The sequence below is a fragment of the Natator depressus genome, chromosome 5, assembly GCF_965152275.1.
Source record: "Natator depressus isolate rNatDep1 chromosome 5, rNatDep2.hap1, whole genome shotgun sequence".
Lineage (NCBI taxonomy): Eukaryota > Metazoa > Chordata > Testudines > Cheloniidae > Natator > Natator depressus.
Genome location: NC_134238.1, coordinates 98,107,008 through 98,124,747, shown reverse-complemented (window position 1 = coordinate 98,124,747; position 17,740 = coordinate 98,107,008). Strand labels below are relative to the sequence as shown.

The following is a 17,740-nucleotide window of genomic DNA, read 5'->3' as shown; positions in this document are numbered from 1 at the left end:
TACTGTAGACTATACAAACGGAGAGGAGTTATACAGTTTTGTTTACTTTTCACCATTTATGCTGTTCGCTACTTGTATTTCAGTCATTAGATGTGGCCGTGAAAATAGACCAGTCAGTTTCGCTTTCTGGTTCAGTCCCAGTTCAATCCTGCCAAAGGCACTAGAACTGCCAAAGTTATCAGAAGTCTAGGATGCATGCAAACAGCATGGCATTAGCTGTTCTCACAGACTCTAGAAATAGTTCACTTTCCTAATCTTCTTCTTAATATTTTGTATACAGATGTTTAAAGTTGTAGTTAAGTGCTTTTTTGGCTATCGGGCATGGAATTCAATTGCCATAGAATCTGTTTGGGTCTACACATATATAGCCATCTACAGACTTACATTTTTTGAGGCTTTTGATTTTTAAAATGAAACAGAGCAGCAGAAGGTCTTTATATAGAAAAAACATTGTTGCAATGTCAATTTCATTTCCACCTTGCCATTTTAATGTTCCAAGAAACATGACTAAAATATTAGGGATAGCTCAGTGGTTTGAGCTTTGGCCTGCTAAACCCAGGGTTGCGAGTTCAATCCTTGAGGAGGCAAAAACTGGGGATTGGTCCTGCTTTGAGCAGGGGGTTGGACTAGATGGCCTCCTGAGGTCCCTTCCAACCCTGATATTCTATGATTACACATTTTCACACTTCATATTCTCTACGTGGGAATGCATTCAGATGCAATTATAGTGTGGTTAGCCATTTATATAGCTAGTTAAGGAAAAAATAATATTGCTTCCACCTGCCCATTATCTTTAGTAGCCTCTTGCTGAACCTGTGGATGTTGAATTTTGTCTTGTTTGTAGAAGACCGATCCAATGAATTGCTATCTAATAACGCACCTGAGACTGTGCTCCCTTAAAACTTGCCTTCAGTATTCAGTTTCTTTGTGTATCTTGTGGTGCTATGAATAAGGCTACCGGATAAAGTCAACATAGCATGACTTGTCTACACAAGGGTGTCATGCACATTATGGAGGTGTGATTTCTAAGCGCACGAATGGGTCCGTGTAGTCGCTACTAGTACGCACTAGAAGATCCCTAGTGCATATTAACACAGTGCACTACATGAATGCACGCTAAGGAACTTCTAATATACACCCGCAGGGTCTTCATGGACTAGTTGGTGCGATTTCTAAAGCGCACTCTTGTAGTGCATATAACCCTGCTCTGTAGACATGCCAATAATACTGGAAATTACTATAATAAGAAGTAAAGTGACTATTCAAGGATTTATTATTTAAGATTGAAGGTAGGAGTGGCCGTACAATAAATAATATGATGTATAAATGTAAGAGAATGCTCTCCATCCTGAAAAATCCCGAAGTGCCTTGCAGACCATATAAATCCAACACCATTGAAATCGAAGCATCTTAAGGACAGAGGGTATTAAACATGGCACACTGCATAACAGTGAAAGGAAGGAAGATTTTGGCCCAGGACTTCAGGTCAAACATTTCCCCTCCTCCTATCCCCTTTTTAAGATAAAGATCTAATCACTCTCATGCATACACTCACACTCAAACACTCTGTGTGTGCGTGTGTGTATGTATGTATTTATTTATGTATGTATGTCTCCACACAGAGTGTTAGAGCCTTAATAAGTCTTTTTGGACTCAAACATGATTCTTTGATCTCCCCTGAATAATTTTACCTCTAGGCTTTGGCACTACCCCGATCTAACATGAAACAGTGCCATCATGCCCATTCCACTCTCTCTCTACCCTTATAACATACCTGAAGGTATTGGTATCTGCAGGAATTTGCCTGGGTTGGAATAATTTCAACAAATGGAAAATGGTTTCCATAGTTGTGTGAGGTGGCATTTGTACTGTGTAGGGTATAAAAGGAGGCATTATAATGGAGTCTCTAGCTTGCTTAATTCTGTATAAGTAACCACCACTTAAGTGAACATTTCTAACATTTCTCCCTTGCCTTCCAACTTTGTGCTGAATAGACCATACATAAGATGAATAGAGCCCTCATATATTGTGGGTTGTGTGTGTGTGTGTGTGTGTGTGTGAGAGAGAGAGAGAGAGAGAGTAGATGCTTCTAGTCTGAAGTAACTGAAACAATATCAGGTTTCAGAGTAGCAGCCATGTTAGTCTGTATTCGCAAAAAGAAAAGGAGTACTTGTGGCACCTTAGAGACTAACAAATTTATTTGAGCATAAGCTTTCGTGAGCTACAGCTCACTTCATCGGATGCATCGATGACAATATCAACTACTGTGAATACATCTTTACTAACCCTTGAGTTGATCTGAGAGAGAAATCACCAATACTCTGTTAGTACTTGGAAGATTATAAACCTCAGAGATTTAGCTCAGGATTAGCAAATTGGAGAGTGTACATTATAAGGCAAGGCTTAGAACCATGATTGTCTCTGAATCGTTTTCATTAGTGCTTTATTCAAAGATCGTTTGAATTATGTAACAATGACGTTTCAGGAGAATCTGTCAGGAGTTTATTTTAGTCTCATCTCTTACCCCCACCCCCCCCCGCACAAAAAAGTTATTTTTATTACTCCAGTTTATAATGTGCAGCACGTTTAGAAAGGCAGAAGCTTGGATCTCTGAGGAGAGATGACTTCAGATGTTGCATCTGAACACTGATTGTAACTTAGCTTGGTGGTGTGTTGAAAGAGGCAGAATGAGGTACAAGAAATATATAACCATTCTAGAAGCTGCAATTGGCATTACCCCCCTTAATAAGAGAGAACTGCTTCCTGAGGGCAGACATGCAAACCTTTGGCAACATCCAGGGTAAGTGAATAGTAGGTCAATGAGTAATTGCAAAAGACAAACATTTACCTTAAAGCTGCACACGGACCTAGAAAGTTGTGTTATCTGCAGTGAGGAGGAATCCTTCATAAAACAAATAATCTTTTTTAAAAATACAGCGTTATGAAGTAAAAGATGCAGAATGTTGTTTCCCTAGGGAAACGTGTATGCTGTCCTTGACTGGCATGGCCATTTTCAGGTATTTTTGGAAGAGTCCTCAGTAGTAACACTTAATACTCTGTGAAAACTTCTGATTTAAGAACTGAATAGATAAGCTGGAGCATACTCCTCTCTACAATAGCAAATGAAATGGGTATTTTGCAGCCTGATCATTCCTTGATTACTTTTCTCCTTCTTAAATATTTAAAACACATTTCTTAAAATCTGCGTTGGAAATCTCACAGCTCCTGAAAATGGAAAAGAAAAGGATTAATTTCTTTAGGGAACTTCATTCAGTATTGCTTTGTCTGCTGAACATCAAAGTTCTCTTACATTTAAGGTAAATTGATTTCCAGGATTGAATTTATTTTTGTTAAATGAACAGTAAAGTAAAATCCTTTAAGTTTTAATGAAAAAATATGATTAAAAATGGTTGCCTATGTAAAGTCTTTGAGATCTTTGGACGTCAAGGTACTGAAACCCCTGGATACGTGGATTTGGCACTGGCTGATTAAATACTACATTTTTAAAAGATGTGTATTACTAATAACACTTGCTAGAGGGCTAAAGCTAAAAGCTTTTAAAAATCTGAGGTCTCCCTGTTCTTGGTATTTGTTTGATTTTTGCATTTTACTCCATTTCAAGGATGTAAATAGACCAGATAGTTTCAGTTTAGTTTTGTAGTCTGTTTCTAGTCAGTTATTTTCATGTTCTCCTACACCAGGATGCTGCAATGTTTTTGTTGGAAACACTGTCGGGGAATGTTAACTTGTTTTATACATTTTTTTTTTTTTTTAAAAAGAGAGAAAGAAAAAGCTTCTGTTAAAGACCAACTTATGGAAACATTCATGTGGGTCTTAGATATTTTAAAATTTTGCTGATACAAAACCTAAACCTGAAACCAGATTTGACAAGGCAGTCCCTTTTGGCTGTTTCTACACTGAGCTGCTTTTTTTTTTTTTTTTTTTTTTTTTTTCCCCCCTACAATTGCCACTCCACTGATGGTACCAGTGGTGGGAGCATTAGAGTAGACAAGGCACCCTGTGCACTTTTCATCATGTCGTCTAACCCTACTCAGAGCATGTTTAGGCAACACAGTAATGCTAGCAGATTTCAGCACCTCATCTATGCTAGAGGCTCCCACATTGGAGCTGCAGTTGTGGTATTGCAACAATGGGAAATTCTTATGCCACAGTTAACTGTGGACAAGGCCTTAAAATGGACACTTAAGGTACAAGTTACGTATTGGAAGAGTTCCCGAGTGCAAATTTCACTCTATTTCGGAACAGTTCCACCCCATTATTCACATTGCACAGACTATAACTTTTCCATAGTTTCATGGCTGCACCTACATGCTAATCTGTTTGCAGCCTCTCCTTACTTGCTGATAAACAGATTGTGTGGTTTCTTTGAATACCTTGTGGAGCTGTGTTGGAAAGCAATGGCACATTCTTTCTGTATTTCTCTGTCCTCTGAATGTGTGTGTTGTCCAGTGGAACAAACTTGGTTTTACACAAACTTTGGTTGATAGAAAATTAGGCTAATTTAAAAAAACACTTGTACAACTGATAATTTTAACGTCTTTGAAAATTTTTCTCTATTATCAACTTCAGCTAGTATCAAACTACAGGTGACAGTGTCCCATCAATCCACTTATTTGCTTTTCTTTCCAGCAGCATTGATCATACATCTTGGCTCTTCTGCCGAGATATTGAGGATGATAATGTATTATGTATTAAGGGGTTTAGAATTTAAAGTACATGTTCAGATAACAGAAGTGAGTTTACAACATTGTCATTGGTCTTTTTAATAAAAAGCAAAGGACATCTTAATGAGGTTTTAATGTACCTTAGAGTAAAAGGTCAAAAATAACTTGTACTACAGTCAGGAGTATGATTAAGAGGCAGGTGGGTTCTGTTTCCAGCGGCTTAGGTCTTCATGTGGTTAAGAACGTAAGAATGGCCATACCATTTATGTTTGTCATTGTAGAACAATGATGAGATTTACGTGAGGGTTGAGTATGTATAACTGTTGACCTCTCTATAAGGAGCCAAAATTATGGCCATGATGGTGTTTTAATTTTTAGCCCAATGTATAACTTTCCTGCTGCTTCCTGGAAAATCAATATTGTGTGTGCGGCCTGTAACAGTAAAATTGACAATAATGTTCATAATGTATCTTTCACTGTTCAGAAAACATGCTGCAGTGTCCTTTTGTCCTGCAGCCGCAAAATCGTGCCATGACTAAAACAATCCTACCCCACGCCCTGGGACTCTTCTTGAGCTGGGAGAGACAGCAGGGGAAAAACCACACACCATCAATCAGTTTTCACACCTTGAATTTGGGTTTGGAAATTGCTTGTTTTAAGAAGTAGAAACAAGTCCAAATAGATTGTTGTTATAGACTATTTAACTTTTTTAAAAATCTGCTATCTTGACATAGCTATGCTCAAACAGAGTGGGGTGAGAAACTCAAAAGATAAATAAAATATGGTTTAGAAATTCTTTAGGTAATAAATAATTGAAGAATTTCTTCTGTTGATTATTTCACCATCTGTTTCTTGCTGCTATCTTGTTAACCAGAGGTGGCTGTGGATTATTAAGCAGAAGGATGTATAAATGATGAGTCCGTGTACAGTTGAGTCCACCTCTGCCAAATGACTGTAGGACCATATCTTTCGACTGAGATTGAGCACATTCCTTGTATAAGCTGTTTTGGAAAGGAGGCTGGCCTTATTGTCAAGGCATAGGACAGGACTTGGAAAACCTGGCTTGCGTTTTCAGTTCTGCTGCAGGCTTCCTATGTGACCGTGGCAAGTCACATCATCGGTATGTGCTGCGTCAGGATGGGGATGATAATGCTTCCTTTTTACCAGGCTATCTTGCTTGCTTAGATTGTAAGCTGTTTAGGGGAGTTACGGTCTCTCATTGTGTTTGTACAGCACTTAGCACAATGGGGCTGCCAACTTGGTTAGACACTACCATAGCAAATAATAGTAATGCTGAAGATTCCCCTTTGGCAGGCAACATTTCCACTTTACTGCCAGGGACAGTTCAAGCAGACAAGCTAACTTAGAAGGAATTGCTTTAATTTCCTTTTCTTATGGATGTCCGTATTCCAGGCTTCATGATCACTCTTCTGTGATGCTCACAGGCCAGGTGCCAGCTCATTCCAAGGTCCCCTTGTCTCCATTGAATGCTGACAAATACATAGCTGGAACCAGTCTGGCTCACCTGTGTGTTAGTATTGTTAAAATAGGCATTAGAATTATAAGGGTGTGCTTAGTGTTTAGACTTTATGGAATGCCTGTGAGTTATAATATCGGTATCCATATTGTAAGGTAACATTTGAGCGTTTCTTTTATAAGCCTCTGTAATTGTATAAATCACCAGACTAGTGTGAAATGCTGGTCTCCAACAGAGGTTTTATGTCCTGCCCATCAAGGAAGGCTCCCCTATATTTGATGGACTAGTGTGGAATGTTAGAGAGGACTAAAGACTTTGTTGTTTACTCTTCCCCCTCAAACCCTCCATTAAGATGAGTGATGCAAGAGATTTCCTCCCATCAGCTGAGTCTGCAGCTCAAAGCAGAGGGGGGAAGGGAATAAAAACTCCTAATAAGGAACTAAATCTTTATGTGGCTTGGACCCTGGGGGGCGTAAGCAAAAGATCTCAGTGCTTAGACAGGGTTAGCCCTAAAAGACCTATAGAGCTTGCTTATTATTGGAGCTTCTATTACTTTTTGAATCTTAAGATTGGAACTCACTTGTGGTTATATATATTTACTTGCTTTATCCTTGTAAATAATTGTCATTTGCTTTTCGTATATAATAAATCTTTAGATAGTTTATTATAGGATTGGCTACAAGTGTTGTCTTTGGTGTGAGATCTAAAGTGCAGTTGGCATGGGGTAAATTACTGTTCTTTGGGACTGAAGTAACCAGAATATTGCTGTGATACTTGGTGTAAGGGACCATCTATCACAAAGGTAGGCTCACCTGGGTGGCAAGACGAGTCGGTGTACCCAAGGAGACTGTTTATGATTTCATGTTAAGGCTGTTATAGTGCCTAAGGAGTTTACACTTGATAATTGGTTGGTGAAATCGAAGTATAGAGCTCACAACCATTTGGGGTTTGTGCCCTGGTTCTTAACAGTCTGCCCTGCCATTGGTGCTCATGCCTTGAGTCAGTGCAGGACAGCTTGACACATTCACTGTGATTATACTTGACTTAAATGCAACTTTATTTTTCAGGAAACAGACTACTACCCTGCCATCCCCTTGCGAGAGGGACTGGGTGAACAGCTGTACCTCAAGCCCAAAACGCTTGACCAGAAATAGACAGTGTGTGTCGAAAAGCAGCATTCCTCACCAGGTACTAGTTAACAGATCCATAAGGTCAGTTAGGAAAAAGTCATCAGCCTGAAATCTGTAAAATGTTGTAGCTAATGCTTTATGATACGTGACAAATTATCATTATTTCCTTCAGCTGTGGTTTTTAATTGATTTATCAGGCTGTATTCTTCAGGTGGTCAAGCAGTGATCCGATGTAATTCTATTGGAATTCCCTTATAACTTAGGAGCAATATATACATGCATACTCTAAAGTTTGGTAGTGCATAACATAGGTTCTTTGATGTACAGACCTTGTCTGCAAAACATCAAGTATGTTGGTGCCAAGTAAATAATGATACACTGGGTTGGATTAGTTCAGGGATCGGCAGCCTTTGGCAGGCGGCCCATCAGGGAAAGCCGCTGGTGGGCCAGGTTGGTTTGTTCACCTGCAGCGTTCGCATATTCGGCCGATTGCAGCTCCCATTGGTTGCAGTTCGCCGTTCCAGGCCCATGCTGGCTGTGGTAAGAGGTGGCCCGGCCTGCACCGCTTCCTGCAGCACCCATTGACCTGGAACGGTGAATCGGAGCCAGTGGGAACTGCGATCGGCTGAACCTGCGGACGCTGCAGGTAAACTGTCCCGGCCCGCCAGCGGCTTTCCCTGACGGGCCGCGTGCCAAAGATTGCCAATCCCTGGATTCGTTCATCTGTTAGCTAATGTTTTGCTCCTAAAATATCATCTAAGTACTTGTTTAATTTCATCTGTGTTAATGTCTTCAACCAACATAAATATTTGGTATGGGTGTGTGTCGAGAAAATCAATTACTTTAAACGACACACACAGGGCAAAACGATTGTGAGTTACTCAGTTACTGAGTCATGGATAGCACAGAATACCCAGAGAGAGCACAGTGTTGTGCCACATATATTTTCTCATAGTACATCATTAAGGTAAATGTATCTTTTAGGCATCTTAGAACATTTTGCATTTGAAACCCTGTCTCAGGTGCTTTTGAGGAGAATGTCAAACAGATGCTCAGCTTGGTTTCATGTGGAATAAACAGAAGGTAACTTTTTAAAGGAGCATAGGGGTCATCGTATCCTACTACATGAGCATGATACAAGTTAATCTTGGCCTTGAGACGCCTAAGATGTTGCTCAAGTTCTGTGGTGACGGGTGTCTGTTACTTGTGATAGGCTGCAAGAACTTGTTGGATAGTGTATCTGACACACTAGCAGCTTTGATTAATCTAATTTAATAATCTAGAAGCAAGAATAGATGGTGCTAAGTAAGAGTCTCTGCCTCAACACTACAAATAGGAAAATGGGGTTTGAGATCCCCATGGTTTTGGTAATTAAATATTCATGGTAAATAAGCCCAATGGCCTGTGATGGGATATTAGATGGGGTGGGATCTGAGCTACTACAGAAAATTCTTTCCTGGGTATCTGGCTGGTGGGTTTTGCCCACATGCTCAGGGTTTAGCTGATCGCCATATTTGGGGTCGGGAAGGAATTTTCCTCCAGGGCAGATTGGAAGAGGCCCTGGAGGTTTTACGCCTTCCTCTGTAGCATGGGGCACAGGTCACTTGCTGGAGGATTCTCTGCTCCTTGAAATCTTTAAACCACGATTTGAGGACTTCAATAGCTCAGACATAGGAGAGAGGTTTTTCGCAGGAGTGGTGGGTGAAATTCTTGGCCTGCATTGTGCAGGAGGTCAGACTAGATGATCATAACGGTCCCTTCTGACCTAAATATCTATGACTCTATGAATCCCTTTCTAGCAGGACTTTTCTTACAAAAAACATATTTGCTTTGCCTACGCTGGGGAAACTGACATAAGGATTACCATCAGTTCTAAAAATGGTTCAGCTGAACTGCTGTTAGAACTGGTGGGACTTTTGTTTTGTCAATGTGCCCGGTATGGCCATGGCTATTGAGAACCTGGAAACTTGTGCTGCCTTCAAATCTTGAGTTTTACCTGAACAAGTAAAGGACTTTGATCCAGTTGTGTTGAGCTATCGCTGCCTCCTGCTCTATTTTTGTTGAAGAGGGTAGAGTTAGGAACAAAAACCTCTGATCTCTTGGCCATTTAGCCATATGAATTTAGAACCTAAGTTTTGTTAAGATGGCTTATGGAGTCAAAGGAAGAAGCACACTGACAGTGGAGAGGTAATCGGCAGGAAAGCCCTCCTTGCACTTTCCAACAGATGAGTGGAGAGCATAATCCTTAAAACACCTGTGGGAAGGAAAGGCATTGTACACTGGACATCAGGAACAAGACCCTGTTCTGTTTTAACCTGCACCCACACAGGCAGGCAAAAAGGCAGACTCTGCTTTCTGCTGTAAAGTTCTGTCTACAGTATGGAGTTTAACCTATTGAAAATCCCGTTCAGCTGAACTGGTGGGAGTCCACTGTAGAAATGGCTCCAGTGACCAGACCCATTTTGTCTGCTAGCACACTGGTGAAAATGCATCCAGCCACCGGAGCCTGATGTACGTTTGGGCTCCCAGAAGTTCAGATGAACTGGTGAACATAAGGGAAGGGTAGCTTATGTTTAATTCCCTAGTGAGGATGTAGATGAAGTCAGAGGTCTAGGGATGACAAGGCTGAAAAAATACCCCCGCTGCTGCAGAGAAGACAGTTTTATGCTGGGAGAGTATTAACTCCAAGAGGAGGGCAGGCAATATTTCCTTGCCCCCCTGTTTTGGGGGTTCTTCAGGGATAGGTGCAGCTGTAACTTTCACACTGTGCTTTGGAGAGGATAGCAACAGGGATGTGCTGAATCAGCAGGGGTGATGCGATGAGACACAGCAGATAAGGGGAGAAAGAGAGTTGTGAAGGTGGATTTATGCTGTCAAGGAACGACTTGGTTAAAGAGCTGCTAAAGCCTGTTGGAGCTTATTTTTTTCCTTAACTGATATTCTTTACAAGCAAAGTTTTTTATTTATTGTATGTCATATGCTTTCTGTATTTCTCTCCACTTACCCTTGATAAATATGGTAATCTCCATGAAAGCAGGATCTTTCTTTCCCAGTGGTGTGTCTGCTTGTTCTGCTCGTGACCTAAACGTTGATTATTGTGGAAAAGATTTTTAATACTAGTGGAATTGACTGCATCAACTCCCATTGCCATTTCTCTCACTTGAACCTATTGTCTCACAGATGTGATTAATAATCAAGACCTGTGGAAGAGAAGTGAAGAATACAGGAGATGGACAATGGAAACAAAATAATTTTTAAACAGAATGTTTTTATGTCCTCTATTCTAAAATAGTCTAGGGGAGTTTTGCCTGTGAAATGAGTGCTGAGTGGGTCCTCTTTTTAATGTGGTTCTGCAGAGAGAAGAGCATATATTAATTATGGCATTAAAATTGCTCCTCTTTTTGTTCCAAATTTTTAGTAGTACAGTGCATTTAATAATAATAACAACAATAATAATATAATAATACCGGGCTCTTAGCTTAATCACTAGATATCAAAGCATTATACAAAAGAGGTCAGTATCGTTAACCCCATTTTCAGATGGGGGAAACTGAGGCACAGAATGGTCATCTAGAAGGCCAGTGGCAGGGTCAGGAATAGATCCCAGGTCTCAGTACCAGCTCAGTGCTCTATCCAGGAGACCAGGGGTCGTCAATTATTTTTTTTTTCTCAAGGTCTGGACTTCAGAGAAAATAATTAAAAAATAACAACAATAATGATAAAAAGATTTCGGGGTCTGTTCAAAAGCATCTGGTGGTCTGGATTTGGTCCATGTTCTGCCTATTGTACAATAGACTGTACTGCCTCTCCCATTTGCTATGGTTCAGGATGCTGTTGCATGTATTTCAACATTATACAGTCGGTGAAAATCTATTCAGAGTAAACCATTGCTTGGTACTATGTGCTCATGATGTTTTGGATTGTATTTTAGCATAAGAAAATTCTGGGCTCACTGCTAAAAATCTTATGTAATCAAAGTGGCCAAGGAGCTCTAAACTAGCACTATAAACAAATTGATAGGTTTGGTATCTTGGTCTTTAAAGTATAATGTTGTTCTTAATGTAGTGATCTCTCGGCAGTGAGTTTTTAACCTAGTCTGTCACAGTGGCTGAAAAAATTTTTCACTTTGTGAACTGTAATCAAGTGCCAGTCATAACAATTCATCTTAAAGTTTAGCACATTTTCTCACTCTACTCTTACATTAATATAAACTACTTTAAAATTTTCAGTTCCGTTTGTGTTGCATCTCTACACTGAAAAAGAATAACCTGCTTTTCCGGGCAGAGTTGAAAACGTGTAGCTATCTGGTAGTGGTTCTTCTGTAGTCATAGAAGCCAGACTAGGAGTAGCCACAAGTGCCCTCTGCAGTTCTACAGTGGCTGTTATCCCATTGACACAACAGATTATGATGTGTGATGAACAAAATCAAACATTGTACACAGAGACCTGTAATCTCTGCATGCTGTGTCTCTGCATTAAAGCTGAGTGCAGCATCAGTATGGTATGTCTTGTAGCTTGTATGTTGCACTTCTTTGGGCATTCCTGCACTAGCTAGTCCCCTAAGCAGTGCTGAAGGCTCATTCTATTGTATGCCTTCTGCCCCCCAAGTCACTATAAAAGATATTAATAAATCCATCACTTTCAATCATTAAGGCTAGACACTGTTTTACGTATAATTTGGAATGCTGTTTGCCATCAACCTGTAAAATCTATGATGTAGGGGAAGGGGGCTAAACAGCATGGTATTCTTACAAGATAATTGATAGCACCTTTCATCAGAGGATCTTAATTAATTTTACTGTGGTATGTGTTAGCCCCATTTTATGGATAGGGGAAACTGAGAGACACAGCTGACCTGCCCAAGATTATATAGGAATCTGAGGAAGAGCTGGGAATAGAACCTAGATCTTCTGGGCTAAGATTTTTAACACTAGATGCCTAAAATTAAGCTTCTAAGTCCTTATTTAGGTGCCCAAATAAGTGGTCTAATTCTCACAAGTATCCAGCTGTAACAGAATATACCCCTGTAGTCACACCCTACTCACTATTGTAATAATCTTTATACAAAGTATGCCTTGTAAGGTATCATTTGAAAACTCATGAATTGCTGGCCAATATTGTCCTGGTAAAATGTGTGTGACAACATAGTATATGAAGTTATAAGATCCCACTGTATGGTGTTGTTAACACACATTCCAAACCCCACAGCCCTACCCAAGCAGAAGTTGGCAAACAGGTCTGTCCTAAACAAAGGAATGTGTGCTCTGGTTCATTTGCATTTAAGCAGTAAACAGAGTCATCAAGCAGGAAGGGAATACAAAGGAAGTTAAAGCAGGTGAAAAAACAAGCAGGGAATATCCTTCCACATAGCCTCTTTGGCTCCTGGTTATCAGATGGAGATGTTTTTCAGGAGAGAGACTGAAACTATAAAGAGGGGGGACAAACACCCCTCGGCATCCTTCTCACTCTCTGCCCATCGCATTTACTGCACCTAAGAGACAAATGGGGAGAAGTAATTGGACGCTGGTGGAGGAATCCTGACCTAGAGAGTTTGGTCAGTAATCTGCTGGAGCATATGATGAGAAAGTTTGCATTGCAACTAAGAAAGTTTCTTAAGTAGATACTAGTAAGAGTTTTTTATCTTTTTCTTGTAACCATTTCTGACTTTGATGCATCATTACTTAAAATCTCTCTTTGTAGTTAATAAACTTGTTTTGTTGTTTTATCTAATCCAGTGTGTTCAAATTGAAGTGTCTGGGTAACCTCATTTGGGGTAATGTGTGCATATTATTCCCTTTAAAGGAATAATGGACTCAAATACAATGTATTTGTACTCTCCAAGAGAGGGTTGGGCAGTATGGGACATATATGTTTCTGGGGAAAATCTGAGACACGGAGTGTTTTGGGGTCACCCTGTGGTGATTTTTAAGGCTGGTAAGAGCTAAAGTGTAGCTGACTGGCTGCACCACACACAGAGACATAGCTGGGAGCAACTTACACGCTGAAGGCTGTTTGTGAGCAGCAAGGCATTGTAAAGGGCACCTCCAGGTTAGAGGGTAGGGATGACACAGCTACTCATTAGTCTAGATTGTACCCTGATATGTCACACTGGCATCTCTCACTGAAGTGTTCCTAGTCCCCTGATTTTACCACTATATATATCATTGCCTGGTAATCATGACATTGACATAAATATTACATGTAAAAATACATAAATATGTTTGTTGGAAAATCCAGGAAAAAGGCACAGTTCAGAAATGATAAAATACAGCATAATTCATAACATAACAAATAACCACCTGGTTTTGATTAGTACAACCAGTTGCCGGTCAATGGGGAATATTGTTTGGCAGGAGTGTGTGTGCTGATTACTACAAGATACAAATTAAAAATAATGTTAAAATGTTACAGTCTGGAGTGTTCTTGCTGAAGCTGGTGGCTGCACAATTCCTTCATTCACAGTAATATTTGATAATTTGCAGAAATAATAACGGGTTTCTCATGACCATGTGCTCCAGCAAGTCATCTCTCTAAATTGCTGCTGCACAGAATGTAGATTGTTCGCCTGTGGTCAAATTCAATGTCTGCTTTGTGTATTTAAACTAAAGAGCACAATGGGAGGTGAGGTTATGGAGAGAGTTGTTTGCACACTTGTCATATAGTTCAGTGATGTTTAATTCTCTTAGGAATGGGATTGATTTTAAAATATCACTCCTTGCAATGCCCCTGTGCACATGGAGTTGCAGCGGTGGCCTCTTCATCTTGTTTGGCATGTAAAATAATGACTAGATTGTGTAAGCTGTGGTTCACAGATATCCCTTCAGTCTCCTCTAGAACAGACAGTGAGAATGCTATACTATTATTTTGAAATGGTAGTTCTGCTCTTGCATAACCATTCCCACTGCAGTATTGCATGTAAGGGGGGGACAGGCGAGTGTTCCCACTTAATGATTTTCAGAGAGTTAGGTAACATTCCAGCAGGGCATGCTGCACTCCCTCAGAATATTCTCTCTTGCAGGTCCCCAAGGCACTGAGACCTGTGAGAGGGAGAATTAACTGTGGTGTTAGGAAGTGAGCAGGAGAAGCCCTAGGTGTGAAGCTGACAGTGGCTTATGTTTTGACTTAGTCGTGGGTCGGTGGGTGTGTTAGTTATATGATACAGAATGGATCCCATTGTGGCCGGAGAGACACTTATGGTCCTCCAGGCACTAAATTGGGGCCTTCAAGGGCAACTTGTGAGTGATATACACGTTTTCTTCCTATGTGTTAAAAATATGCTCCCTGAGACATGCCCTCAGACCGTGTGGCTTTGCTTCGGCTTTGATTTATCACTATGCGGAGACTGGGAGCACTGTTTTGCTCCACTGCTTTCTCTGCTGCACCCAGAGTAGCTTTGGTGTGAGCCAGGAGTGACCTGAGCAGTTGCTGTCCCTTCCCTGCCATTCAGGGTCAGCACATCCCCGGCACTGCAGAAGAGGGAAGAGAATGGTAGCTGTGGCTACTCCGTTGCCTGCTTACCAGCCAGGCTGAGGGAGCTCCTGGGAGAGCAAGATAGGAGCTTGACTAGCTCTGCCTGAGCTTAGGAGGGGACCTAGCAAGGGATGGCTCGCCTCCCACCCGCTACCCTCCTCCACCCAGGGTAGTCCAGGAGTGGGGAAAAGGAAGAGAAGCTGAGAGCAGCATGGGGTCTTCTCTAACTTGTGCCAGCTGGCTATGGTCCCCAAGGGACCACCTGCTGGCTGGGGATAGCTGGAGCATGCTGCATTCCTGCCCTTAACAAGCCTCATGCTCTATGCTTGCTGGGGATTGCTTACCCTCCCCTTACCACATAAATTCCTGGCAGGGGACTTGCAGATGATTTCTCTTCCTTTTACAGTACAGAAAATGAGAGAGAAGGGACGATGGGCTTCCTGAAATAAGTTTGTCCCTCAGGATGAAAAGATTGGACGTTGTTTCTATAAAATATTTGGCTGCAATTTTGCTTTGTTGTTCTGCAATGGAACGAGCTGAAGACAAGTGTGTGTTCTGAATTTAAGTCCTCATTACAAATTTTGCCCTTTCAGGGTGCTGCTGCATAGCAGTACTCTCTGTGAAGGATAGTTTAGAAAGAAGGATTTGGAGACTGAACTAGAGAAGAATTGAGTTACAAGGCTTGGTGTACAGCAGCAGTTCTCAACCAGGGATCCTTGGCTTATTGGGGGTCCGTGAGCCTTTTTGGGGGGCTGCCAAGCAGGGCCGCCCTGAGCCTGGGTACCTGGCAGCTGAAGCTTGGAGTTGTGAGCCCCGCCCTGTGGGGCTAAAGCCATGAGCCTCAGCACATCCTGCCCCCTGGGCAGAAGGCCTGAGTCCCGACTCCCCGTGGGGCAGAACCCCAGAGCTCCAGCAGAAGCTGCCCCATGGGGCTAAAGCCCCAAGCCACCCCCCACCCCATGGGGCAGAAGCCCCAAGTCCTCAAGACCCCCCCTCAGCCCTGTGGAGCAGAAGCTCCCACCTGAAGCTGAAACCCAGAGCCCTTCCTCCACCACCACCACCTGCAGCTGAAGCCTGGAGCCACCCCTGCCCCTCCCATGGCCGTGGTGTTTTTACAGTATGTTGCGGGCGGGGAGGAAAGAAAAAGGTTGAGAATCCCTGGTGTACAGGAAATCCTCCATTGTTTTCTCTGTAAGCATGTGGACACATCAAACAAAGTAATACATTGTTTGCACTTTTCTGAAGTGTTATTACATCTGTATGCTCCCTGTATTACTCAACTGCTGTCTTCTCTTCCCTTATCTGTGCATCTTATATGCACAGGAGGCCTCTCTGTCTGGGGTAGGTGTGGGGTGGAAGCAATTTTTTTTAAGCTTTAGTTCTTTGCAACCAACTTTTGCCCCATCCTCCTGGAGTTGCGTTGCTCTGGTGGTTGAATTATAGAGCTGGAGAGAGAAAATTACAGTCCCTTTTTCTGAATCAAGCCGTGTGATTTCTGCCGGAGTCCTCCCTTTCAAAGCTTCTGTACGTTCCTTTCTAGTTTCAGCAAGTTTCTGAATATACTATAGAGAAAATATGCTCTTTCACTGCATACCATACCAGCTTTAGCTTTGTGTTCTATAAACTCTGCTGGATCTACATCCTTCTCATAGATTCCAAGGCCAGAAGGGACCATTGTGATCATCTAGTCCAATGGTTCTCAGTGTTTTTGGGCTCAAAATGTTGATGCCCTGTTGCGATCCAGTAAATAGTCTTGGGGTGGAGGCCCTGATGTGGTTTCTGAGGGGTCTTGCCCAGCACTCATCCCACAGCGGCAGCTTCTGCAGGTCCTGTGCTTTGGGGTTGGCTCGGCTTGGCTCTCTGCTCCTCCAGGGTTGCAGCGCTGTTCAGGCTTGGCCCTGCCCCCCGCTCCACCCCCCAGACTTGACCAAATTTGTGTGAGTGGAGATGTGACCTGGCTTACGGGGTTGCAGTGCCGCTCACTCAAATTTGGCCTACTCAGACTGCTTTTGTCATGACGACTGGGCCACCTGGGTGGTGCTGGGGCCCCAGAAGTTGCAGTGCCTGGAGCAGGGAGGCGAGCCTAGGCAGCCCCATGGGATAGGAGCTGCCACGCAGTGCTATAACTAGGCATGGTATGGTTTTGCCACCCTTACTTCTGCGCTGCTGCTGGCAACGGCGCTGCCTTTAGAGCTGGGTGGCCAGAGAGCAGCGGCTGCTGGCCAAGCACCCAGCTCTGAAAGCAGCGCTGCAGCCAGGCAGAAGTTAAGGGTGGCAATACTATGCTTGCTGCAGGGCTTGTCTCTCTCTCTTCCCCCCCCCCCCCCCGAGCTTTGCACCCTGGGTGTCACCTTGCCCTAGTTACTGCCCTGCATCCACATGACCCTTTGAAATATTCTGGCAACCCAATTTTGGGTCCCAACACATGGGTTGAGAAACCTGTGACTTCCTGTGTAACATAGGAACAATTACGGGGAAGTTCTATGGCCTAACGCTAACCTTTTAGAAAAAATACAATCTTGTTTTAAAAATCGTTGGTAATGGAGAATCCACCAGGATCTTTGGTAAATACACCTCTACCCCGATATAACGCTGTCCTCGGGAGCCAAAAAATCTTACCACGTTATAGGTGAAACTGCGTTATATCGAACTTGCTTTGATCCATCGGCGCGCACAGCCCCGCCCCTCCCCGGAGCGCTGCTTTACCGCGTTATATCCGAATTTGTGTTATATCGGGTCGCGTTATATTGGGGTAGAGGTGTAGTTCCAATGGTTAATTTACATTCACTGTTAAAAGTTTATACCTTATTTCCAGTCTAGATTTGTCTAGCTTCAACTTCCAGCCATTGGATCATGTTATAACTTTATCTGCTCCATTGAAGAGCCCATTATTAAATATTTGTTCCCCATGTAGATATTTATAGACTGTAATCAAGTCACCCCTTAACCTTCTTTTTGTTAAGCTAAATAGATGGAAC

At 42.2% G+C, this 17,740-nt stretch overlaps 1 protein-coding gene across 5 annotated transcripts in view; it reads left to right on the top strand.

Moving 5' to 3' along the window:
* Window positions 1-17,740, top strand: part of TJP2 (tight junction protein 2) — a 91,680-nt gene that overhangs the window by 14,074 nt on the left and 59,866 nt on the right. For 2 of the 5 annotated variants that reach the window (XM_074953278.1, XM_074953274.1), the window contains one exon: window positions 7,230-7,350. The exons of 1 other annotated variant lie outside the window; for it this stretch is intronic. The gene's annotated coding sequence lies outside the window, so the exon portion shown is untranslated. Of the gene's footprint in view, window positions 1-7,229; window positions 7,374-17,740 lie in introns of all 5 variants that reach the window. 2 more of the 5 variants (XM_074953273.1, XM_074953275.1) reach the window with 1 other exon arrangement.